Here is a 25,188-nt window from a genome sequence, read left to right as displayed (position 1 = left end):
ACAGGGTTCACAAATGTGTGTTCTTTTTCAATGTTTTAATGTTTTTCAATGTTTTTATATATATATACTTATATATATAAATATATATATAAAGATATAATAAACATTGAAAAACATATATATATTTATACACACACACATATATATATATATTTTCCACACACATATATATATTTTTTCCAATTCCCCATGTGCTTATGGTTGGTTTCTTTTCCTCTAACAAGGTTTGTATTAGTTTTCCAGGGCTGCTATAACGAGATACCACAAATATATATATATATTTTTTCCACACATATATATACATATATATATACACACACATATATATACATATATGTATATATATATGCCTACTTGTGATTTCTGTCTGTTAAATATATATATATATATTTATATATATATATATAACCAGTATGTGAATTAATATATATATATAATATATATTTATAATATATATATTTAACAGACAGAATTATATAATTATATTATATAATATATATATATAAAAATATATATTATATATTTATATATATATTTATATATATACACACACATATATATTTTTGTTTATATATTTATATATATGTATTTTTGTTTATATATATAAATAAATATATTTATTTATATATTTATTTATTTTATATATATATCTATATATATATTTTTTCAATTCCCCATGTGCTTATGGTTGGTTTCTTTTCCTCTAACAAGGTTTGTATTAGTTTTCCAGGGCTGCTATAACAAGATACCACAAACCTAGTGGCTTAAACAACAGAAATGGACAGTGTCACAGTTTTAGATGCCTCAATGTTGGTAGGCCATGCTCCTTTTGAAGGTATTAAGGAAGGATCTGTTCCAGGCCTCTCTCCCAGTTTGAAGTATTTCTCTGGATTTGGGCTTCTTCATATGGCCTTCTCCCTCAGTGCATATCTGTGTATCCCAATTTCCCTTCTTATAAGAACACAAGTTCTATTGAATTAGGGGCCCACCCTACTCAAATATGACCTTATCCTAGCTAGTTACATCCACAGGGACCCTATTTCCAAATAAAGTCACACTCCCAGGTGCTGGGAAAATTTTTTTGTTTAGAATCTCAGTCTTCCTTCCTTTCATTCCAAGGTTATTTGCATGCTTTTGGTTCCTACTGAACAATTCTACCACCTCGACCTCCTAAATCTCCATGAAAGCTATTGTTACTGAAAGTCATATGCCATCTTTTGAAAAACAGTTTTCATATTTTTGGAGTTTATAGTTTCTTTGGTATTTAATATCTGTTTATGTGCTAATGAAGGTAACTTTCATCCTACTCCTTCCTTCTGAATTTGTTTCTATTTGTTAAAGTAAATTCTCTAGTGTTTGAAAAGAAGGATCTATAAAAGCTAAATGGTTATTTTTGTAAGTCTACATTTATTTTTTCTCAGTTTGTATGTACTTTTAGTGAGCAGAGATTTGGAGGCCGACAGCATTTATCAGCATTTTAAAGATAAAAAGGAAAAATATATGTATTTTTAAAAAGGGATACAAAAAGTGATGAAGCAAAAAAATTGCAACACAACGGACAAAAATTTAGGGGCTTAGTAACTTCATGAACTGTAAATGGGTTATATACTCTAATTAAAAGATTAAATTTGTTAGATTTCATTAATACATACATGCACACATAGTGATGTGCTGTTTCTAAGAGAAACATAATAAGTTCAACAATGCAGAAATACAATTTTGTAATATTGAACACCTAAAATTGAACAACTAATCTACAAACCTAGAAGTGGATATCCTAGCCAGTATAATAAGTTATGGAGGAATAATTAAAGTTATAAGAACTGGATAAAATGAGTGAAATTTGTATAGAAAGGTATTCTAAAAGAATGAACAAATATTAGAACCAGTAGGTGAATTAATCAAGGTCCTAAGATATAAGTTACTCCACCTTGATTGAGAGATCCAATGCAATCCCAGTTTCCTATCTAGCAAGTGCCTGTGTACATGGATAAGCCAATTCTTAAATTTCCATGGAAATGAAAAGAACTAGTTATTACCCAGCAAGAGCAACAGTGAGGGATAAAGAGAGTAAGAGGAGAATCTGATGGGACTGGATTTATTACAAAAAGAGTATTGAAGTGACCAGAGAAAACAGACAAACAAAAAAGGGCAGACTTTGACAAATCAGTGCTAAACTAGTTGAATATCCACATGGAAGAAAATAGCCTAAAGCTCAATTCCAGACTGATGTAGCCTAAATTCGAAAGATGATATCACAAATTTTCTAGAAGGTAAAATAGGAAAATATTTTTACGATCTGGGGGAGGGGACAAAGATTAGTTCAACAAGACACCAAAAACATGAAGCGTAAGAAAGGTTGGCAAGTTGTACTCTACTCATTAAAAGGTAAAAAAAAAAAAAAAATCTTGCCCACCAAATGACAAGACTAAAACTGTGAAACACTATATCGATATACAAACTAATTACCTGTATACAAAAATATGTAGAATAACTATGAATCAATAAAGAAAGGTAGGTAACTTAAAAACAATGAAAATACTTGAACAGAAATATCACAAAGAGAAAAAAAATCAGCCAATAAACACATGAAGATTCCTAACATCCTCAGTGATCACAAAAGAGCAAAGGAAAACACAATGTGTTAGCGTTAACACATAGAAGGCAGACCCAAAAAAGTGTTGCTTAATAAAACTTATTTAATAGGTAATGTAGTGGGGCACCTGGGTGGCTCCATTGTGAAGCATCTGCTTCTTGCTGGGGTCCTGATGCCAGGGTCTTGGAATAAAGCCCTGCCTGGGGCTCTCTGCTCAGCAGGAAGCCTACTTCTCCCTCTCCCACTTCCCCTGCTTGTGCTCCCTCTCTGCTTGTGCCCTCTCTCTCACTGTCTCTTTCTGTCAAATAAATAAATAAATATTTATATATAAAATTTAAATTAATAAGTAAAATAAAATGGAGATGCATGGGGTACTAATGAACAGCAGGAATATTTAGCGTTTTTTAAAAAAGATTTTATTTATTTCTTTGATAGAGATCAGAAGTAGGCAGAGACGTAGGCAGAGAGAGGGGAAAACAGGCTCCTTGCTGAGCAGAGAGTCAGATGCAGGGCTGGGTCCCAGGACCCTGAGGTCATGACCTGAGCAAAGGCAGAGGATTAACCCACTGAGCCACCCAGGTGCCCTAAATCATTTAATTTCTTTTCAGTGTAACACATTTCATTGTTTATGCTCCACACCCAGTGCTCCATGCAATACGTGCCCTCCCTAATACCCACCACCAGGCTCCCCCAACCTCCCACCCCCCGTCCCTTCAAAACCCTCAGGTTTCTTTTCAGAGACTATAGTCTCTCATGGTTCATCTCCCCCTCCGATTTCCCTAAACTGGCTTCTCCTCTCCATCTCCCCATGTCCTCCATGTTATTTCTTATGCTCCACAAATAAGTGAAACTTAACTTATTTCTCTCAGCATAATCTCTTCCAGTCCTGTCCATGTTGACACAAAAGTTGGGTATTCATCCATTCTGATGGAGGCATAATACTCCATAGTGTATATGGACCACATCTTCCTTATCCATTTGTCCGTTGAAGGGCATCTTTGTTCTTCCCACAGTTTGGCGACCGTGGCCATTGTTGTTATGAATATTGGGGTAGAGAAGGGGGGCGGGGAGCAGGCTCCTTGTTGAGCAGAGAGCCCGATGCAGAGCTCAGTCCCAGGACCCTGAGACTATGACCTGAGCCGAAGGCAGAGGCTTAACCCATTGAGCCTCCTAGGCGCCCCACATTTTATTAATTTTTGTTGCTTTTGTGATATGAAGTCAACATGAAGTACTGACTATGAGTGTGGACTCAGGAGGCAATCTGCTAAGTCCTAACTTATGTGTCCCTTGGTTTTATTTTTTTATTTTTTTTAAAGATTTTATTTATTTATTTGAGAGAGATCACAAGCAGGCAGAGAGAGAGAGAGAGACAGAGACAGAGACAGAGAGAGAGAGAGGAGGAAGCAGGCTCCCGGCTGAGCAGAGAGCCCGATGCGGGGCTCGATCCCAGGACTCAGAGTTCATGACCTGAGCCGAAGGCAGCGGCTTAACCCGCTGAGCCACCCAGGCACCCCGTCCATTGGTTTTATTATTTGTAAAATGGGGATAGTAATAGATAATGTCCACTATGTGGGTTGTTAGGGTGAGGAAACAAAAGCTAAATTTAAAAAAAAAACAAACAAACACTGGGATGCCTGGGTGGCTCAGTGGGTTAAAGCCTCTGCCTTCAGCTCAGGTCATGATCCCAGGGTCCTGGGATCGAGCCCCGCATCAGGCTCTCTGCTCAGCAGGGAGCCTGCTTCCTCCTTCTCTCTCTCTGCCTGCCTCTCAGCCTACTTGTAATCTCTGCCTGTCAAATAAATAAATAAAATCTTTAAAAAATAAAAATGGAGGGTGCCTGGGTGGCTCAGTGGGTTAAGCCGCTGCCTTCGGCTCGGGTCATGATCTCGGGGTCCTGGGATTGAGTCCCACATCAGGCTCTCTGCTCATCAGGGAGCCTGCTTCCCTCTATCTTCCTCTCTGCCTGCCTCTCTATCTGCTTGTGATCTCTCTCTGTCAAATAAATAAATAAAATCTTTAAAAAACCAAACAAATAAATAAATAAATAAAAATAAAAATGGAAACAGTATTTGATGTATATACATATGTGTAGAGAATATTTGATGCATACATGTATGTATTTTATGCACACAAATGTACAGTATGTATTTTATATAATATGTATTAAGAAATATAGATCATATATTTTCTTATGTAGAATCAAATGTGTCCTTCTTTTCCTATTTGGGTTAAGACAAACTTTCACACAGTCTTGGGAGATGGAGAAAGCACATTTGACTCTATATGTGTTAAGAAACTTGGTACATTGAAAGATAGGCAAGTAACAAAGATACACATGCAAAACACACACCACAGAGGATTACTACCCATTATAAATAAAGAATTCCCATGAATCAATTAGCAAAAGACAAATACATAAAGAAAAACCAGGCAAGGACAGTTTGTAAATAGGCAAGGTATATTTATTTTTATAAATAAGTAATTTGTAGGAGAAGAAATATAGCTGATCAATAAACATATCATGTTCTATCATGTTCAATGTCAGTAAGTACCATGGAAATGCAAATTTGAATACTAATGAAATATTGCCTTTGCAACAGATTGGCAAAAATTGAAAATAGGTTATCCGGTGTGAAAGAGAACATATGGAAGATGGGCATTGGCAGTCACAAGTGTAAGGAACAAGAATTAATAAAGCTTTTTGTATGGCAATTTTACAAAATCTACCATACTGTAAAATAACCTTTAATGTATCTCAGAACAATTCTGTACATTTTCAAGTAAGCATATACAAGTGTGATCATATTTACATTTAAAATTTCATTATTTATATTAAGAAACCTGAACTCTCAAGGCACCTGGGTGCCTTGGTCAGTTACGAATCCGACTCTTGATTTCAGCTCAGGTCATGATCTCAGGGTTGTGAGATCAAACCCATCATCGGGCTTGGCCCTGGGCCCGGAGCTTGCTTAAGATTCTCTCTCCCTCACCTCTGCCCCCCCACCACTTGCTTGTGTGCTCTTGTTCTCTCAAAAAAATAAGAAACTTAAACTGCCTATTTTTAAAATGTGTATGTATATAAAAATTCATCTTTAAAAAGTAGTGGGTGTATAATATCAAGCTGTTTACTATGGGAAGTAGAAGTAAGGGCAAGATCTCTCACCTTTTGCTATGTATATTTCTATGTTTGAATTTTTCTGTAAGTCTGTACTTGTGTATTATTTGTGTAAGATAGATAGAAGACAGACAGGCATAGTTCCACACCCATAGGCAAGAAAATTTTAGGGAGCAGAACCCCAGGTGTAGAGGCCTACAACTGGGAAAGTACAAGACAAATTTTAGGAAGCGTGAGCATTTGGGTGGCAGTGTTTTCATATTCTTTACAGGTTTTAACTTATGTTTTAGGAAAAGAAACAAGGAACTTGTTGAGAAAACTCAACCTGAGAGGCTTCATTGCTGAGCTCTGACCTCTAAGCAGTTTCCCTCTCTGTTTTCCTGTTTCTCTGTAACCAATTACTCATACCCAGTCATGAGCATTGCTAGGAAGCTACCAGATAAGGAGAGTAATAGCTGAGAGCCCATTTAGAGGGATGCTCAGGTGGGGGCAAGCAGAGGGAGGCTATTCTAAGAAAAACACAGGTGGGGACTGCCCCCCCACCCCCCTCCCACATCCAGCCGTTTGGAAGCCCGTGCTGGTTCCATCACTCCAGCTCTCCCATTGCCTCCTTCTCTCCATTCCTCCTGCCGTTCCCTTTCTCCTTTTACTGGGACCACCATTCCTCAGACTGTAGTCCTTCAAATTCCCTTTTCTCATCATTTTTGCCATAGCCAACTGCCATGGCTTACTTATCAAATTTCCTAAAACTGACATCACTAACATATTTTAAAAGGAAACTTGTTGACTCCCTTGAGTAAATGAGAAATCGCGAAAACAAAATAAAGCCAACTCTACAAACTAAAATGAAAATTTACCGGTAACGAAGGCAGAACTCTGTCACCTGGTGACAAGGTCGCTTTGATCACAAAGGGATGCCGTTCATGGAAGAAGCGTGTATTAGGTTTAGATATTTAGCTAGTAGAAAAGGACTCTTGTCTATGATGACTTTGTGGGCCAGTAGATTTCAGGACAAGGGCACTGCAAGAAACAGTTGGGAGAAGGAGACTGGAGAGCAGTGATTTATTGTACACTTCCAAGGGTGAGGTGAGCTGGGGACACGTGACAGCCAGGGAGACAGAGGGTCACCCTTCGAGACAGCCCTTGGAGGCACACCTGGAGCTGCGACAAGGGGCCACCTCCTAATGAGGAGAGCCTAACTCGTCTCACCCTAGGGAGAGTCAGCAGAGCGGATGGGGAGGATTTTTACAGGAGATATAGGTCAAGATCCTAGGGGGATGGTCTGGATTGTGAATAAAAGTCTTCATTGAGCCTGGGGGCTGGAGAACTGCTCGCTAGTGTACCCACTGCCTGGGGGGACCTGTCCTCGGGCTCACCGATGAGCTTAAGTAAAGGGTTTCGGGAGTCCTGGCTTCCCCAGTGCTACCTGGAGCCCTCGCTGCCTGAAGGAGCCCACCTGCAGTGGGATGTGCTCAGCGGCTTGTGTGAATAGGTTTGGGCTGCTGAGCACCTGGGTGGGGATCTCCATGGCCACCACCAGGCCCTCCTCGAGGCCCTGCTGTCCAGCCTGGTGTCTTGAGGCTCCTGCTTGCTCTCATTCCCTCGGGTCCCTCACCACTTGCTCCCCACCTCCTGCCACGGCATCTCTTTCCGTTGCCTGACTGTTCCTGCTGCCTGTGGATGTCCTATGCCCCTTTGCCCCTAGCTAGTGCCCCTTATCTTTCCTCATGGAGCCTTCTCAGGCTGTCCCCCCTGGCTTGGCCATACCCCCCTCCCACAATAAGCTCTGAGAGCACACTGTGACTCTCTACAGTAGCTTTCACAGTGGAAATCTTCTATTTTGGGAGCCATATGGTCATCCCCTGCTCTAGACCATGAACCTCCCGGTGAGCAGGAATTATGTCTGTGTTTGCTCATCCCGGTGTGGCGTGCCTCCCTGAGAGGCAGCAGGTGCTCCAAGAGGGTTTGCTGAGGGGAACAAATGAATGAAACAGTCCCCAGCCGTTTGACTGTGTGAAGGAGTGAATTCACTAATCCCTTGGGGCCTGGCTTTGCTATTCCCAATGCAGTGACTGGCAGGGAATGAAGGGGAGTAGCAGGAGAGAAGGCTGGGGTAGTGGGGACTGCAGGCAGGGGCTATGGATTAGACTCCAAGGGATATGGGGGCCCACTGGAGGACTTTAAGCAGACAAGTGATGGGACATGGTCGCTGTTTTAAATGGAGCACTACAGATAGGGGTGAGCAAAAAAGTCAAAAGAAGATCTGAGCGGATTTGGGGCCTATCTTGACCATACAGCCAATGCATATGGCCATTGTAGTTGGCAGAATCCCCTTACTTGTTGCCCTGATCAGTGCCCTTTCCACGAAAGAGCCACAGTTCAGTCCCGAGTTTCATGTGTTAAAATACAAATAGAACTTTAAAATTAACAAATGGTTGCTGTCCCCAAAAGCCACCACAGCGGCCCCGTGGCTCACGTGCTCCAGTTGGGACACACAATGGTCTTGGCTTCCAACCCCACAGGGACTGCCTCGGGAATGCGTGGTCCCGCCAGCCCGTTGTCTCCTTCAGGCACAGACCCCGTCACACATGGAAGAGGCACACTGGGCTACAGAGGAAAGGCTACACCCCTTAACCTGGCTTTTGGGACCTCCACAGTCTGCTGCCAACCCTATTTCCAGGGCTGTTTTGCTCTACTTGCCACACCACTTATCCCCTGCAGCCAAACCAAACCACTCTAGAACATCGACCCCGTGATTGTGTCCTCCTCCCTGCCTTTGACTCTGTTTGTCCCTGGAATGCTCTTTCTGCCACAGAGAGTCCCAGAGTTGGGGGCTTTAACACAGAGGATAATTTCCTCATAGTTCTGGAGGCTAGAAGCCCGAGATATAGGTGGCGGCCATGTTGGTTCCTTCTGAGGCCTCTCTCCTTGGCTTGTGGACGGCCCTGTTTGCCCTGTGTCCTCAAGCGGTCTTCCCTCAGTGTGTGTCTGTGTCCCAGTTTTCTCCTCTTGAAAGGACACCACTCTCTGGCCAGAGGGCTCACCCCAGTGACCTCCTTTTGCCTCAGTCACCACTTCACAGGTCCTGTCTCCAGATACAGTCAGAGTGAGGTCCTGGGGGTGAGGACTTCAACACAGGATTGGGGAGGCACATTTAGTTCCTAACAAGAGTCTGGCTCCAATACCACTTTGTCCTCAAGCATTCATAGCCCTTTCATTTCCCCTGTTCTCACACATCATAGCCCTTTGGCAGACTTCTAACACTCTGTCCTTTGGTATTCATTCATTCATTCATTCATTCATTCACTCGAGCAGTCGGTCATTCACTAGAAACACCTGGGAACACTTCCTAAGCTCCTTCTGTGGGCCAGAGATCTGCTCGATGGTGGCAATCCAGAGCTGAGAACATGGTGCCCAGCCTGCATCCTTAGTGGACAGACAGACAATTAGATCAGCTGTGACAGTGTGACACAGTGTGACAGATGCTGAGGCTTAAGGAGGGGGCATCCGACCCAGCGCTGGAGCCGAGCCAATGGAACTTACTAGGTCAGGGGACGCTTCCGTTGAGCCCAGCATGGTGAATGGGAGTCAAGAGGCTGAGGGAGTGGGGTGAGTGTCACACCCGGAAAGGACAGTGCGTGGGAAGGCTGGGAGTTGCAGGGGGCCGCGGTGCTTCCAAGGAGCTACAAGCCGTCCATTGTGGGAGCAGGTGTCTGCAGTGGGCGTGCGAGAGAGTGGGCGAGGTGGGGCCGGGGGTGGGCACGGGGGTGCAGGAAGCCTGGCATGTGGCACTGGGGCTCTCTCCTGAAAGGGGTGGTGGTGGAAGGGGAGGGACTTGAGCAGGCTGTGGTTTAGAAAGCCTGCTAGCATCGTGGTGGCAGACGGTGGCCTGACTCTAGGTAGGGATACCAGGAGTAATTCCTCCGATCCCCATGAAGATGCAAAGTGTGGAACTAAGAGGCAGAAGAAGATCCGGGAGAGCTTTGGCAATCTAAGGGGCAGAACTTGGTGACTGACCAAGGACAGTGAGAGGGCCGTCACTGGGTCCCTGGGTTCTGAGTCTCGGCGAATGATCCCGTTTTGAATGTGCGATTTGATGACTTGGGCTAAATGAGCACATCCATGGTACCGCCACTACAATCAAGATATGGAGCCTTCCCGTCACTTGCAAAATTCCCTTTGTGGCCCTTTACAGGAAGTCCAGGTTCCAGCCCCCCACCCCCCCCCACCCCATGGCACCCAGCAAACGCCGACCAGCTTTCTATCACCCTACGTTATTTTCGGTGTTTCTAGCATTTCACATCCATGGAACCACACACTATGTAGTGCTTGGTGTCCAGTTCTTTCACTCAAGACAACGCTTTTGAGATTCCTCCTCGTCGTTCTGTGTGTGTGTCATTCATTCCTTTTTATTGATAGGTATGGGATGTATTAGTTTGATGATCTCTTCACACCTGTATGTGTGTGTGGCAGTGGTACCTCTATGTTTATGGGACCAGAACTTCAAGAGCTGCATTTTTTAATCATCTACCTGTAGGTGAGTCTTTGGCCTTCTGAACATTTAGGAAGGTTAAGTTCCAGGCTTGACTGATCAGAGTCACACTGGGAGCTCATTAAAGATTGAAAAGCAGGACTCAACTTTGGTGGGTTGAGTCAGGACCCCATGCATGTGTGCTTTTAACCAGCGTTGAAGGTAATTTTGATCAGCCTTGTGACTCTCGTGCAAATAGTACCCATGGAGTTACAACCTCACCAGTCCTATTGGCTCATCACTGAGAGGCCTGGGTATTGTTCTGGATATTATCCTTCCTGGGTGCTGATCACATCAACTTTACCTGCCACAGGTCACCCTCGCCATTGATTGTTTTCACTAATTCACCAAAAGGCATCAATCTAGACACCGTGCATAATTGCAAAAGCGATTCAAACTTGGCACTTAAAATTAGTTGGAGATTAGTGATATTGACACACACGATCATACATAAACAGCATTGATAATGTAAGAGGCACACGCATAAAGTGCTTGGAATTTAGAGGCACATGAAATAATTTCCATCTTTTTGTGCGTGTCAGGAGGCAGTTGTCAAATACGGTTACAGGAAAAGGTAACATCTGATCTGGGTCTTGAAGGATGGGTAAGATTTGTGCCTAAGGGGGTTGAGGGTAGGAAAAGCAGACCTGGCAGAGGGAACAGGAAGAATACAAGAAGAAAGCCTTGGAGGTGGGCAAGGTGCATGCTGCTGGGGGCCTGGAAAGCCACCTTGACTGGAGCTGGGATAGCAGAAGGTTGGCAAGGTAGGCATGGCCCAGCACAAGGGGAGCCTTAGCTTACATTCAAGCAGCTCACTTGAGCTTTAACAAATACACGTGTAGCCACTGCCACAATCAGGACTTACAACCCTTCTCTCACCCTCAAAATTTCCTTCTACTGCTTTATCGTCAGCCACTCTGATGTGTGCTTTCTAATACACCGAATAATTAATTCTGATACTCTTTTCCTGGAGATAGCATCACATGATGCTATCGTGCAGGTTAAGACCTCAGTCCCAAAAGTCTGCCCCCATCCCTCCCTCACTCCCAGTTCAGGCCAATCTCAAGTCCAGCTTGGAGGTTCCCACAACCCCCTCCTCAGGTTCAGTTAATTTGCTAGAGTGGCTCACAGAACTCAGAAAAACATTTATGGACTTTTACCAGTTCCTTATGAAAGGTGTAATAAAGGATCTAGATGAACAGCCCCCTGAAGAGGATATAGTGTGAGTTCTCAGGCCATGATAACCACTGCTCTGTTTTCTATCCCTGTAGAGATGCCTTTTCCAGAATGTCACATGAATGGAATCATACAGTAGTAACCTTTTAAGCTTGGCTTCTTTCACTTAGCATAATGAATTTATAATTCTTCCTTTTTTTTTCCCTTTGTGCATGTCGTTCAGTACATGGACATACCACAGCTTACCCACTCACCTCTGAAGGACAGGCAGGTTATTTCAAATTCTCACTATTATGAACCAGGCCATTTTGAACATTCATATTACAAATGTTTGTGTGAACACAAGTCTTTATTTCTCTTAGATAAATGCTGAGGAGTGGGACCACTGAATTGTCTAAGTGCAGATTTAATTTTATAAGAAATGACTACACTGTTTTGCAAAGAATCTGTACCATTTTGCATTTCTGCCAGCAATGAATGAGAGTTCCAGTTGCTCCAAGTGCTCCTTGCTAGCACTTGATACAGTTTTTATTGCATTATTTACTTTCTAGCCATTCTTCTAGGTGTGTAGTAGTATCTCCTTGTGGTTTCATTTTGCATTTACTTAATGACTAATGGTGTTGAGCATCTTTTCATGTGCTCTTTTTCCATTCCAAAAATAGCTTCTTTGGTAAAATGTTGAAATCTTTGCCCATGTTTTTGTTGAGTTCTGTGTTTTGTTACTGTTGAGTTGGGCAAGTTTTTCATAAATTCAGGAATCAAGTCCTTCATTTTGTGTGTGTGTGTGTGTGTGTGTGTGTGTGTGTGTGTGTGTTCTGCAGATGCTTTTCTTCTAATCTGGGCTCATCTTTTCATCTTCTTGATAATGTCTTTGGAAGAGCTGAAGTTTTAAATCGTGGTGAAGTCTAACTTATCAGGTTTTTTTTTTTTTTATTTGTCTTATGGATCATGCTTTTAGTGTTGTATCTAGGAAATCTTTGCTGAACCCAACATCACAAAGATTCTCTCCTCTTTTCCTCTAGTACTTTTCTAGTTCTGCTTGGGTTTCATATTTAGGTCATGGTTCATCTTTAACCAGCAGTTATGGACCAAACCCTGGGCCCAGATCCGGGGGATCACAGAGGCCCAAGAACTAGTCTTTTGCTTGAGTGTCATCTAGGCTGGGGAGCTGGGCATGGGGGAGAAAGTCAACAGAATGTGAAGCTCACATAAGGGGCTCTGTGGACACTCACTGTGCTGGGGAAGCAGGACTATTCGCTGGACAAGGGGCCGGAAGCTGGGTTTTACAAGGACAGTCAGAGTTGGGCTGAGAGTGGGATCCGGGGCAGGCAGCCCACTGGTCTGGGCATGGAGTGGCCTTGGGGAGGCCTGGAGAACAGACAATCCATATCCAGCAGCCGTCGCCACGCTGGGTCTGAGCACTAGGCACCTGGAAGGAGTGGGCAGAGCACAAAGTGTGCCTTACCCTGAAACAAAGAGAAGGCCGGGAGCGACGTTACCATTTGGCTCATGCTATGCTTTTTGAGGGATGGGGATCGTCTTTCTTCCCTGAACGTCACTCAGACACAACTGTAGCACAAAGCCCTTCCTTCGGGGGCAGCTGTGGTGACCTTCCCTAACTGTCTCCAGCTCTCACCCTAGGGATAGAGCCGGGGGCCTTGGCTGCAGTGATGTCCCGTGTAGACTTCCTCCTGGGAACCGTGCAAGGGACACGTAATGACAGGGTGATCCCAGGAGCAGGCGGTAGCATGATCCCTCATATTCACGGCCATTGTACTTATTTCAAACACAATACCAGAAGCGTGTCGTGCTGGGGAAAAAGAGAGCATATTCCAGGCCTGAATAAATTAACCCTTCAAACACAGCAGTGGCTTTCATTAGCCAGCTGGCATTATGGGAAGATGGCTGAAGCCGTGGGTTCGAAAAGAATATTTCAGGAATGCGAAATCAAGCAATCAGCTGCCTTCAGTGATTTAACTTAATCCAGTAACAATAAGGAAATCCAGCTGAGTGACAGCCTCGCACAGCCTCTGCGAAGGGACAGACAGACACTGCCTGTTACTCAGAGAGGGTGTCTACCAGGACTCGGGGGTAACCGGGGTGACAGTGCAGGCAAGAGTTAGCTCCTTGCCCCTTCGGAACCTGTGCAAGCTCCAGAAAATTTCTGTCTTTCCCTCATTTCTTGCCAGTGGCCCCAGGAGGGCACCCAGACTTCTATGAGGTTCAGCTGCTGCCCAGCCTCTCCCTTCTCCCTCCTCCACCCCAGGGCCAGAGCACTTTCCCCGGGATGCCGGCTGCCCGCAAGACCTCCCTCGCTGCCTGCCATGCTATGGGTACCTTGCCACAGCTCCTGGGGCCACACCGTTACCCCTCTGCTGATACCACTGGTCCCTGCCACCACCATGGGTTTTTTGTTTTTTGGGATTTTTTTGTTTTTTAGGTTTTTTGGGTTTTTTTTGTAGTTGGAAGGTGCCAGACAGCCAAAAATTCACTACATCCCCCAAATACTCCATACAGTGGCAGACCTCAGAATTTCCGTGTTGCTTTAATGGTCCAATTCCTGCCTGTCTCCCTCATCCCTAGAGGGGTGTCAGGGACTGCCAGGGGGCCCTCCCTCACCGTCCTCCTGACAAGCCACCCCTGCTGGGCCCCAGCCTTCTGCGTGGTTGGGGTCCAGTGGAGACCTTGCTCTTCTGAACTCTGTAAGCTCTCATGACATAGGGCTACCTTCTCAGAATAAAGTCATCATCCTAGAAGATGCACTTCTACCTGTTGGGTGTCCTTTTTGGGTCTGTTAGCAGCCATGAAGACTCTGACCACGTCAGAGGAGAAGACCACCATCGTTGAGCGAGAAACCAGAAAGAAACCAGACCCAGTCTTATTTCCCCCCTCTATATATAGTCTTTACTTGGCCAAGTTCAAAATTTACTTTGGTTTTTGGCTCAGTTGTCTCCCCGCCAAACACAAACACACGCGGCGGCTTGGGCCCTCATCAGGAGACTCCCCTCCCTTGATCTCCTGAGGGCACCCCGTCTCTGACGGGAGATGCAGATGAGTGGAGAGAAATGAGGAGAGGCGAGCACACAACTTCCAAGAGGAAGAGAAATTCAGTGGTCACGATTCAAGTCCTGAAGTGGGAACGAGCCCCTTGAGGAAGTCCTGTTGCCTCACTCACAGACCTTGCTGGCTGGAGAGCTTGCTCCCACCATGGTGGACGGTGATGTGGAGGAGGAACTACTGCCCCGAGTGCTCTTGCCTCTGAATCAGAAGTGGGGTGTGGGTGGGGTGCCTCTACCACAACTCTTGGATGGGTAAGCCACTTTCTTAGCAAGGGGACACATGACCCTCTGTGGTTTCTCTTGTTGAGTCGCATTTGTAATATATGTAGTGGCTTTGTGCCCTCCCCCCTCCCGGATCATGGTAGGGAAGGTGCACTGAGGTGTGTTGGTGGAGGGCACAGGATTCTGCTGGGTGGGTGGGGCAGTGTGCCCTGAGGTCCTTGCATTGTTCCTAGAGGAAGTAGAACAGAATGAGTCAGAGCTGGCCTGCCTGTTGCCTTGGGAGCTGTGTCCCTGACATCATGGGGCCTCACCCCTTGTCCCACCTGCCTTAGGGGCCCCACTCAGGAACAAAGATACAAAAAGAGGTTGGATAAGAGACTAGATACCTAGACTTGATCCTTTAAATGATTGGGTCCCTAAGTCTGTGGTTACCTCCAGCTACCACGAAGGCATCTAATATAATTTCATTTATTTTTATGTTTCAGTTAAGACATCTGAAATCTTAAACCATAAAAATGGAAAGGATTGTTTCTCTATTACTGTAAAACTAGGATGCATACCAAAAATTTTAAAAGGCTAACTTTCAGGAATAAGTCCAGGAAATGAGATGAAGGGATAGGTGATTTTAGATATTTGGTATTGAATAATTGTAGGAATTATTTCTCCAGCATGTTCTAAGTGATTGAGATGAATTTTTATAATGTTCATGCTTACACATCAACGTGAATGATATTTTCAAGGTAATGATGCTAGGAGGCATTATAGCCGTGTCAGTGGTGTTCTCAACCTGAAAGCAATTTTGGGATTGGATTTCTTTCCCACCAGTTTAAAAACGCATGTATATGGAAAAAGCATGTCATTGCTTTATAATTCTGTCTTGCATTTGCCCATTAATTCAGCATGTACTCAGTGAATGATACCCATTTGCTAGGCCTTGGGCTACCCAACGAGGGACAGGCAGGGAGATGCAGCACCCATTTCTTTAATGAAAGTCAGAAGCTTGGGGCACCTGGGTGGCTCAGTGGGTTAAGCCGCTGCCTTCGGCTCAGGTCATGATCTCGGGGTCCTGGGATCGAGTCCCGCGTCGGGCTCTCTGCTGAGCGGGGAGCCTGCTTCCCTCTCTCTCTCTGCCTGCCTCTCCGTCTACTTTGATTTCTCTCTGTCAAATAAATAAATAAAATCTTTAAAAAAAAAGAAAGTCAGAAGCTAAGTGTCCTTTAGTGAGTGTTTGTTGAGCACCAGCTACATGCCCCCCAGTGTAAAGGCCGCAGACCCCGTGATGAACAAGGATGGTAAAACCCCCTTGGCACTGAGCTTCCATAGTGGCAGAGGAAGGCAGATGATCAATGACCGTGATAGTCCTAGTTTGGTGAGGAAGGCTTGGAAGAAATGGATGGGGTGGGGAGGGGCATGTAGTGGGAGAGCTACTCAAGAGAATGGAACGAAAACCTCCTAAGAGGCAGTGCTCTTGAGCACAGACCAACTGAGTGGAAGGGAGCCCACCATGTGAAGAGTTGGGAAAACCAGCCAAGTGGAGGGAGCAGAGAGTTCAGAGCTCTTTTTTGGGAACTCCCTGGTCATGTTCAAGGAGCTCGAAGCCATCTGTGGGTCGGAACAGGGCAGAGCTTTGTGACTGAGTTGGGCCAGGCCTGGTGGCCAAGAGCCTGGGTGGGGGGTACTCTTGCAGCCTCCAGGTGAGAGACCAGGATGGCTCAGGTGGGAGCAGATCATGGATAGGGTATGGAAGTGCCGAAAGGGAGCCGCAGAGTTTTCTGGAAGTTTAGAAAGGGGATCGAACATTCATAGAGGGAAGTCTCGAGGTGAATGCCCCAAGATGAGAACCATGAGCCCTCTGGCCAAGTGGAGAAGATCAGGGTAAGTGGAAGGGGGGCTTGGCCAAGCCCTGTTGGGTTGTCCCTTAAATTGGAAGAAGGAGGAGCCATGAACCCAGGCTTGGGTGCCCAGCCAGAAGGGGCACTGCCTGGGTCCACACTGGGGAAGTTAGCAGACTTCACGGCCTCACTCGTCACCGACTGTACAGCGTGGGTGACAACAGCTGCCATGGGGCCATCAGCACTAGAGAAAGTCATCTCTAGCGATCGCTGAATGTCATGCCTGGCACATAGTCGGTGTTGATAAATGTTAGCTTAAAAATAAGTTAAGACGAAGGGTTTTGAACAGGAAGTGATGATCCCAGCAGAACTTTGGGAAGTCTCTCAGGAATCCAGGGACGAGAAACTTTCCCTAGGGAAGTCTGCATTGAAGAAAAAGGCAGGCTTCTTTCAGGAAATGGGGCAGGAGTCCCATCTCCCAGCCTGGGCAGCTGCCGGCTAGAGAAACATGAGCCCCAGGGAAGAGCCCACAATGTCACTGAGGTTTTGGGTCAGGGAGAGCAAGCCAAAGTTTGTGCTGATAATAAAAAGGGGAAGTCGGGGGGAAAGCCGGCTAGTCAGGGTCTATGCTGTAACACTGTGCTGCAGTTTGGCCATGCTTGGGCAAAGGCAAGGAGGTTGCCCCCTGGGAAGGGCTCACAGGTCAGCCTCTTAGCAGGTAAGTCAGCAGACAAGTCTCAGAGCCTTGGTGAGGCCCCCTGGACTGGGAGAAGTTTCTAGAGGGGAGATACTTGACCTCACTTCAGAAGGCAGCATTGAAGTTGGCCAGGCCAAGGGGGCACAACCGGTGTCCTGAGCTTCCTCTGTTGGCCCCACATATCTCGTCTGGGTCTCTCTCCTCCAATGAGAGCAGAGAGCTGCAGACTGGAGAGAGCGCTAAAGGATGAACAGGAGGCACTTCTTCTCCCAGCCCCCTCCTCAGCGAGTCTCCATGGCGTGGCTGCATTTCTCTACTGAAGGCCACAGTTTCTGTCTTTCAGTCTCCCTGGGTCCCATCTACTTCCTCCCTTGAGTCCTGCAGGCCTCGGGGTGATAACGGTCCTAACCTCCTCTTGTTGCTCCACCAAAGCCTGCCCACAGCCTTGAAAACAGTTCTTTTCTGAGCCCTCCTCATCATCCCAGCTGGTGTCCCAGCCAGGGCCCAGAACCTGGGACCAAATAAATGACATGGCCCATGAAGCTTCCACTTAAAGGGATTGGAAAGTCTCCAGTTTCCTCCTACACTCTTATTGTCTATTTTCTTACCACATTAAAAAAAAATGGTGGTAAATGGGGCATCTGGGTGGCTCAGTGGGTTAAAGCCTCTGCCTTCGGCTCAGGTCATGATCCCAGGGTCCTGGGATCAAGCCCCAAATCAGGCTCTCTGCTTGGCAGGGAGCCTGGTCCCCCCCCCTCCTGCCTGCCTCTCTGCCTACTTGTGATCTCTGTCAAATAAATAAATAAAATCTTTTTAAAAATTAAATTTTTAAAATTTTAAAATGGTGGTAAAACACACATAATATGAAATTTACCATTGCAACCATTTTTAAGCGTACAATTCCATGGCATTAAGTACACTCGTAATGGTGTGCACCGTTCCACCACAGATCTGTAGTCCCCTTATAAAACTGGAATTCTAGACCTATGAGACAGTAACTTCCATGCCACCCTCCCCCCAGCCTCTGGCAGCCACCATTTTACTTTCTGTCTCAACGAACTTGACTGTTTTATATAAGCGGAATCCCACGTATGGCATTTGTTTTTTTCTAGCTGGTTCATTTCACTTAGCATCATGTCCTCAGGGTTCATTCATGTCGTGGCACGTATCTCATTTCCTTTCTTTTTAGGGCTGACTCCTGTCCCACTGGATGCATATGCCACATTTTGTTTATTCGTTCATCCATCAGTAGATGCTTGAGTTACATCTGTCTTTGGCTGTGGTGACTAATGCTGCTAAGACCATAGAGGGAAAGAATCTTTTTGAGATTCTGCTTTCCATTATTTGGGACTATATCTAGAAGTGGGCTTACCACCTGTGATAACCCTATTTTGGAGGTTTTTTTTTTTTTTTTTGAGGAACTCCCATACTGTTTTCCAGAGTGGGTGCACCATTTTATATTCGCAGCAATAGTACACCAGCGTTCCAGTTTCTCTACATCCTCACCAACACTTGTCATTTTGTTGTGGTTGTTATTGTTGTGTAGAATAGCCATCCTGGTGGGTTGGATGTGCGTATCTCATTGTGGTTGTCATTTCCACTTCCCTAACGATTAGTCCTGTGGAGCCCCTTTTCATTCCTTGCTGCCCATGTGTGTATCTTCTTTGGAGAAATGTCTATTCAAGTTCTTTGTCCGTTTCAAATCACGTTTGCTTTCGTTGAGTTGTTGGGAGTTCTTTATACATCCTGGGTATTAACCCTTCCTACGTCTGCTCAGGCTGCCATAGCCAAAAGCAGAGACTCAGTGGCTTAAACAACAGATGTTTATTTCTCACAGTTCTGGGGGCTGGGAAGTCCAAGACCAGGGCGCTGGCTGATTGATTTCTTTCTGAGGGCTCTTTCCGGGCTCATAGATGGCTGCCTTCTCACTTGGTCCTCCTAAGATCTCTCTTTGATTCCAAGGCCACCAATCCTGTCAAATTAGGATCCCGCCCTCATTTATGACCTCATTTAATTTTAATTTGTCTCCTAAAAGCCCTGTCTCCACATACAATAACACTGGGGGCTAGGGTTTCAGCATATGAATATGGGGGTGTGGGGGACATCGTTCAGTCCACAGCAGACCCCCTTACCAGATAAATGATTTGCAGGTATCTTCTCCCATTCCATGAATTTTTTTGTGTGTGTTTTTTTTTCTCTGTTGATTTTGTCCTTTGATGCACAAAGGTTTTTAATTTTGACATAGTCCAATTTATCTATTTTCTTCTTTGGTTCCTGTGCTTTCGGTGTCATATCAAACAACCCATTGTCAAGTCGATGTCACAAAGGTTTTCCCCTTTGTTTTCTTCTAAGCGTTTTACAATTTTAATGCTTGCATTTAGGTCTTTGATCCGCTTTTGAGCTAACTTTTGTTTATGGCGCAAGCTAAGGCTCCAAATTCATTCTTTTGAATGTGGATAGCCAGTTTTCCCAGCACCATTTGTTGAAAAGACTGCCTGCCCTTCCCTACTGAATGGTCCTGGCACTGCATTACAGTTTTTATTCTTAGTTACCCTTCGATAGCTCTTTTAAAACTATTTCTACAGAAAGAGCTCTTGGAAGTATTTTATTTCCATCTCCTTTTCTCCTGCCTTGGCTCATGATCTTTAAATGCTTTGATGTGAAGCCACATTATAGGTAAGGAAATAACTACTAATTAGTGGCCATCCACTGCTAGGGATGTTGCCTTCTTGGTTTAGCTTTGGAGACAGCAGGATGGCCTGGGGCAGTGATTCTGAGCTCTTGCCTATCTCAATAGAGCTCCCAGATTATAGCTTCTTTCTCGGGTCTGATTTCATATTCAGTGACCCAACTCCTCAGTTCCTTATCCCAGATCACACCCTAGATGCTATGGAGCTCTGCCTTGTGGCAACTTCTCATCATTGCTACAAGTTCTTCCTCCATTTTTGACATGGATTGTTTTTTTCAGGTTTGAGATGGTGTGGTTAGCGATGTACAGATGTTCTTTTCTGTTTAGATTTTGTTTTATCATTTCCTGGTACTTGTTTCCTTTAAATGACTTCTGCTGATGAGATAAATTATAGTTTGCCATTTTTCTTCTGAGGCCGCATGGAAATCTATTCTTTTCCTTATTTACTGGGAAGGGATCTAAGGCAAATGGGATGAGTTCTCATCTCCAGACCGCAGGAAATAATAAATTTGGAAGAGTTTCCTGTGGCCTCCAGATGAAGTTTGGGATTCCCTCAGCTGCTCCCAAAACAGATTCTCGGCATGAACGGTTCCGTGTTGGATGGGAAATGAACCAGGTGCCCGACTAAGAACCAGCACCCAAGGACTCTTCTTCCTCTAGAACTGTCTCTCAGCCTTGACTACTGACATTATAGGCCAGACCCTTCTTCATTGTCAGGGCCGCCCTTTGGCTTGTAGGATGTTCAGCAGCATCTCCAGGTCTACCCAGTAGCACACCCCAAGTTGTGACAACCAGCACTGTCTCCATATGCTGCCAAAGGCCCTGGGTGGCAGAACCCCCCACCCCAGTTTGCGACCTCCTGTGGACGAGGTCAAGAGCAAAGTCAGCACATGCTCTGAAAGGCTCAAGCTAGATATTTTCAGCCTGTTCACTTGTTCTGTTTCCTGCCGAGTCCCCTGGTGATTGAGCTATGTGAACATTCATATTTTGTTAGTTCTCAGACTTGAATGCCTTAGCTTTCCACTTCCTGGAGCTTATTGTGCTTGTAGTCAGGACCTCAGTGGCCCTCCCACTCCCAGACGCTTGTTATTTCACGATCGGCGAGAATGGGTTCCCCATCGCCCTTGTGTTCTCTTGCCTTAAAAAGGTCATAGGTCTGAGGCCCTCAAACAACTGTTCCAGCACAGGTTCCGAGAGCAGCAATAAAGGAGCTGGGGAATGTGTTTCGAGGGAGCGGGAGGCCTGTGCATGGGCTCTGATGTTCCCCCAGGACCAGACACCTAATCGTATTTCTAAAATAGCTGTTACCATTTCCCTCCCTCTGCCCCTCCCTCCTCTCTCCTGTTTCTTTTCTACTTAATGCCATATAATTTATGAGTTACGGTTTAAGTATAAGTCTCACTCTCTTCTGTAAAGGAAAGAAGCTTGGTAAGAGCATAAAATGTTTGGAAAACTTAAAGAAAAGACCCCGGGAAGGCTCTCTTCCCACCCCTGCGGGAGTGGGCTCCTAGATCTAATTATAATGCCTTCATCAGCTTGATCCTTTGAGATGGGTTAGATGGGTTTGCAGAAATCAGGGAATTAACAATGGAAATCTTAAAAACAACAAAAAAACTTCCCTGTACTTGGCCAGAGCCCATCTATTTATTTAATGTTACTAACTCATATCCATAAGGAGGTTACTCTTCACCCAGAATTCACACCTGTGTTCTCAGCAGCTAGGCTGTATTAAGGTTGGGGCCGATTCTCAGGATGGGTCAGCTCTCAGCGTTCATTTTCCTCTCTACTCTGCCTCTTCCATGTTTTTGCAAGAAAACAGGCTGCTCTGTGTACAGGAGGAACCCTTTCCTTGAATCTGGTGTGTCTGGCTCCTGCCCCCGAAATTGGTTTAATGGGTCCGTTGCTGTGTACTGTTAAGATAATAAAGCGGACCGCCCTCTCCTGAACACAATGGACAGTTTGTGTGGGGAAAGCAGCTCCTGTCAGCTGAGTGCCTTTTACGTGCCTGGCCCTCAGTATCCATGTTTTCTTTACATCTGTGCTACCTGCACTTTATTGGGGGAAGATGTGGAGAATCAGGGTGTTGGGAAAGCATGCTCGTGTTCACGCAGCAAACAGTGATGCTGGGTTTGGACCAGGAGCATTGGATCCAGAAACTTTCCTGCTCTCCTGTGGGAGCAAAGATGATTCATGGAGGCCCTATCCATCCCTGGTGTGTAAGGGCCAATGACAGCTGGATTTGAATCCTGGCTCTGTCATAAATTCTGTTGATTTGGGCAAGTCACTTAACCCTCCTGAGCCAGAGTTTCCCTGTCTGCAAAGTGGGGGTGATCATTAACTTGCCTTCCAGGGTTTGCCCATGAAGAGCACTTGGCAGAGCCTCGCCAGGATCAGAGTGACACAGAGTGGTTGCCCTTACACACAGCACATTTCCGGAACAAACCGGTTCCCTGTGTCAAGAAGTGGGGTGCACGAAAGTCTGCAGAAATCTGGGAGTGGGGCCTATGGGTACATGCTCTGCTTCCAGCAGGAGGCCTTCGTGCCGGTGGGCAGAGGGCAGGACCCACACTGGCCAAGCACTGCCGATGGATGGCTCTGAGCATAAATCTTTCCAGTCTGTTCCAGAAGAGCCCAGAGCCGGGTATGAGCACAGCAAGGGGGAAAAGGCAGTCTCCAGACAACTTGGAGAATGCTAGAAGACAGTGGTCCAGGCTGGAGGTGAGGGCTGGGGTGAAGTTTAGTGACATCCTAAGCCATGAGAAGGGGGAGCAGGACCCAAAGCTAGCATTGGGTCTGACTGGAGCTTTTTTCTCATACTCCAGCTCTCATCGTCTCCTCCGTCCCTGGGCAGCTGCACTGATCCTAAAGAACCCAGTACAGCTCCAGGGGTCCCATCCCAGGTACTCTCCCTACCTATAGGGTTCTCTTCCGGGTACCCATGAGTAGGACATCAGTTATCTCATTTCTGTATATTTTGAATTCGGAGAGAAGGTGGCATTTGAAGGGAAGAATCTGACTGGTGGACGGGTCCAAAATAGAAGGCTTTGTCTGGGAAAAGTGATGGGGAAAAAGGAGTGAAGGTAGCCAAGAAAGGATAGCATGGCCAACAGGAGGGGTCCCAATGAGACATGGTCTTCGGCTACCTCCATTTGGAAATAATTTGATTGGGTTCAGAAGGTTCTAGGAGGGATAAAGAAAGGAGGGATGATGCAAGGGAAGAAACCCTGAGAATTCTGCCTCAGAGCAAGTAACTCATCAGTCTTCGAAAACCGGCTAAACATTTTCCAGGTGCACTGTCCAGAAGATGGCCAGATTTGTTGCCAGAGATTAAGAGAGAAGTTTAGATCTTGAGGGTTTTGACCAAGAATCACCTTGGTCTAGGGCAGAATCACCTTATGTCTTCATAAAGTAAGCCCTGGCATAGTCCTCTTGAATGAGCTGTAATCATAACATACAGGGATGCCTTGATGAAACAGAATTTTTGATTCATCTTCCTAAAGACGGGCTGACGTGTTACACGCTGATTCTGTAGTAACTGATAAAAGGAATCAGTCATGCTCTTCAAGAATTATTCAGGCTATGTCAGCTCGTTTCTGTTGTGGGAATCCCAGTAAAATGAGTTACTGTGTCGTTGTCAACCTAGGCATGCTCTCAACGTTGCCATGGAAACCAGCATTAAGACTCGCGGGTCAAGAAAGCAAAGAAAAATAATTGGTGCTAAACATCAATAAAATAGACGAGAAGTACAACAGAATGGAAAAAAAAAAATCACGATGCCCGGCACCAAGCTGAGACTAATCAGGCTCAGCACTAAATCATAAAACTGAAATCATGGAGACGTTTTCTCAGAGACACTGGAGAGAATGCAGGGCAAAGTCTTTATAAATACATATCCTCACTTGTAGCCACGTTTGCACAGCTGCGGGCACAGCAGCGATGGGCTCCCGGTGGATTCTTGGACACCTGCCATCCCCAGCGACTTGCTGGAAGCAGGAAGAGGCGCTGGCTGGTCCCTGCTGAGAAGCACGGTCAATGAAAATGGTGTCTTCCAGCCAGGACCAGGGAGAGGTCACAGCCTGAGCTAGGCTGCACTGGTGGCCTATTGTTTTTCCAATAGGTGACTAGTGCGGTCTGCTTGGATGCTGGGAGGTGCGGTAGAGGGGGCCCAGAGCTGCTTGGCACTAGCTAGGATCCCTCCCTCGAGGACAGTTCATGAGACCTCCAGGTTCTAGGAGCGTGACCGCTGGAATCAGCTGTCTGTCCCCTACTGGTGTTTTTTAAAGTGCATTTTTCCCGTTTGTTTCTTTGAGGGGATGCTGCATTACCTGGGGTTTTGGTATTCTGTGCCACACCTTAGTCATTGCAATACACGAAGGCTGGGGCAGGGCTGGAGATACCATTTCCCTCCTGTGCGGTTGCACAACTGATAGAAGGAACGGGCTCTGGGGGGCGCCTGGGTGGCTCAGTTGGTTAAGCAGCTGCCTTTGGCTCAGGTGGTCCTGGGATCGAGTCCGGCATGGGGCTCCTTGCTCAGCGGGGAGCCTGCTTCTCCCTCTCCCTCTGCCTACTGCTCTGCCTACCTGTGCTCTCTCTCTCCAACTCTCTGTCAAATAAATAAATAGGATCTTAAAAAAAAAAGAAAGGAAGGAAGGAAATGGGCTCTAAGAGGGCTCTAATGAGAGCCTGACGGCTGATGGCAAGCCCTGGGCGGTCTTTCACACCTCCGTCTGCAGACACTCTCCCCCCGGGGTTTTTAACTGCGGCCTGGTCCTTAGCACGAATTTCTTTCATACAACAGTTTAGACCGGGGGGAACTCTACATACAGTGTCAGATCGGGCCAATCAAATACGCTCCGTTCACTTTCAAATGGTCCCCATTTTTGCTGTTTTGCTGGAAAGGAAAAGGCTGTGCTTCCGGGAAATCCAATTTTCAAGTAATTCATTTAGATCTATTTGATAATTCCGTGGGTTGTGTCCTTGTCAACCCCGAAGCTGCAAGTGTTAAGGACACAGAATGTCTTGACTCAAGCGGCTTCATTTTAAGGGGATAGGTATTTAGTCCACGGACCTAAAGTATAAGAGCAGAGCATAATAATAGTATGTATTCTACCGTATACTGATACAGTAAGACGCTGAACAAGGTGCTGACATTTTGCTGAAAAGCAATGTGAGAGCATCAATGAAATCATGTGTACGTTTCACTAGATGGTTAAAAGCCATCGTGGACCTGTGCAAAGAAGCCTTCCCTCAAAGATGTCAGCTCCGGAGATA

The 25,188-nt window shown here is 45.6% G+C and overlaps 1 protein-coding gene across 1 annotated transcript in view; it reads left to right on the top strand.

Annotated features, from left to right (window-relative positions):
* Positions 1-25,188, top strand: part of LOC122907367 (cytospin-B-like) — a 699,233-nt gene that overhangs the window by 394,637 nt on the left and 279,408 nt on the right.

This window comes from Neovison vison, chromosome 5, assembly GCF_020171115.1.
Source record: "Neovison vison isolate M4711 chromosome 5, ASM_NN_V1, whole genome shotgun sequence".
Lineage (NCBI taxonomy): Eukaryota > Metazoa > Chordata > Mammalia > Carnivora > Mustelidae > Neogale > Neogale vison.
Note: the sequence above shows the minus strand (reverse complement) of the source record. Positions and strands in the feature narration are given on the sequence as shown.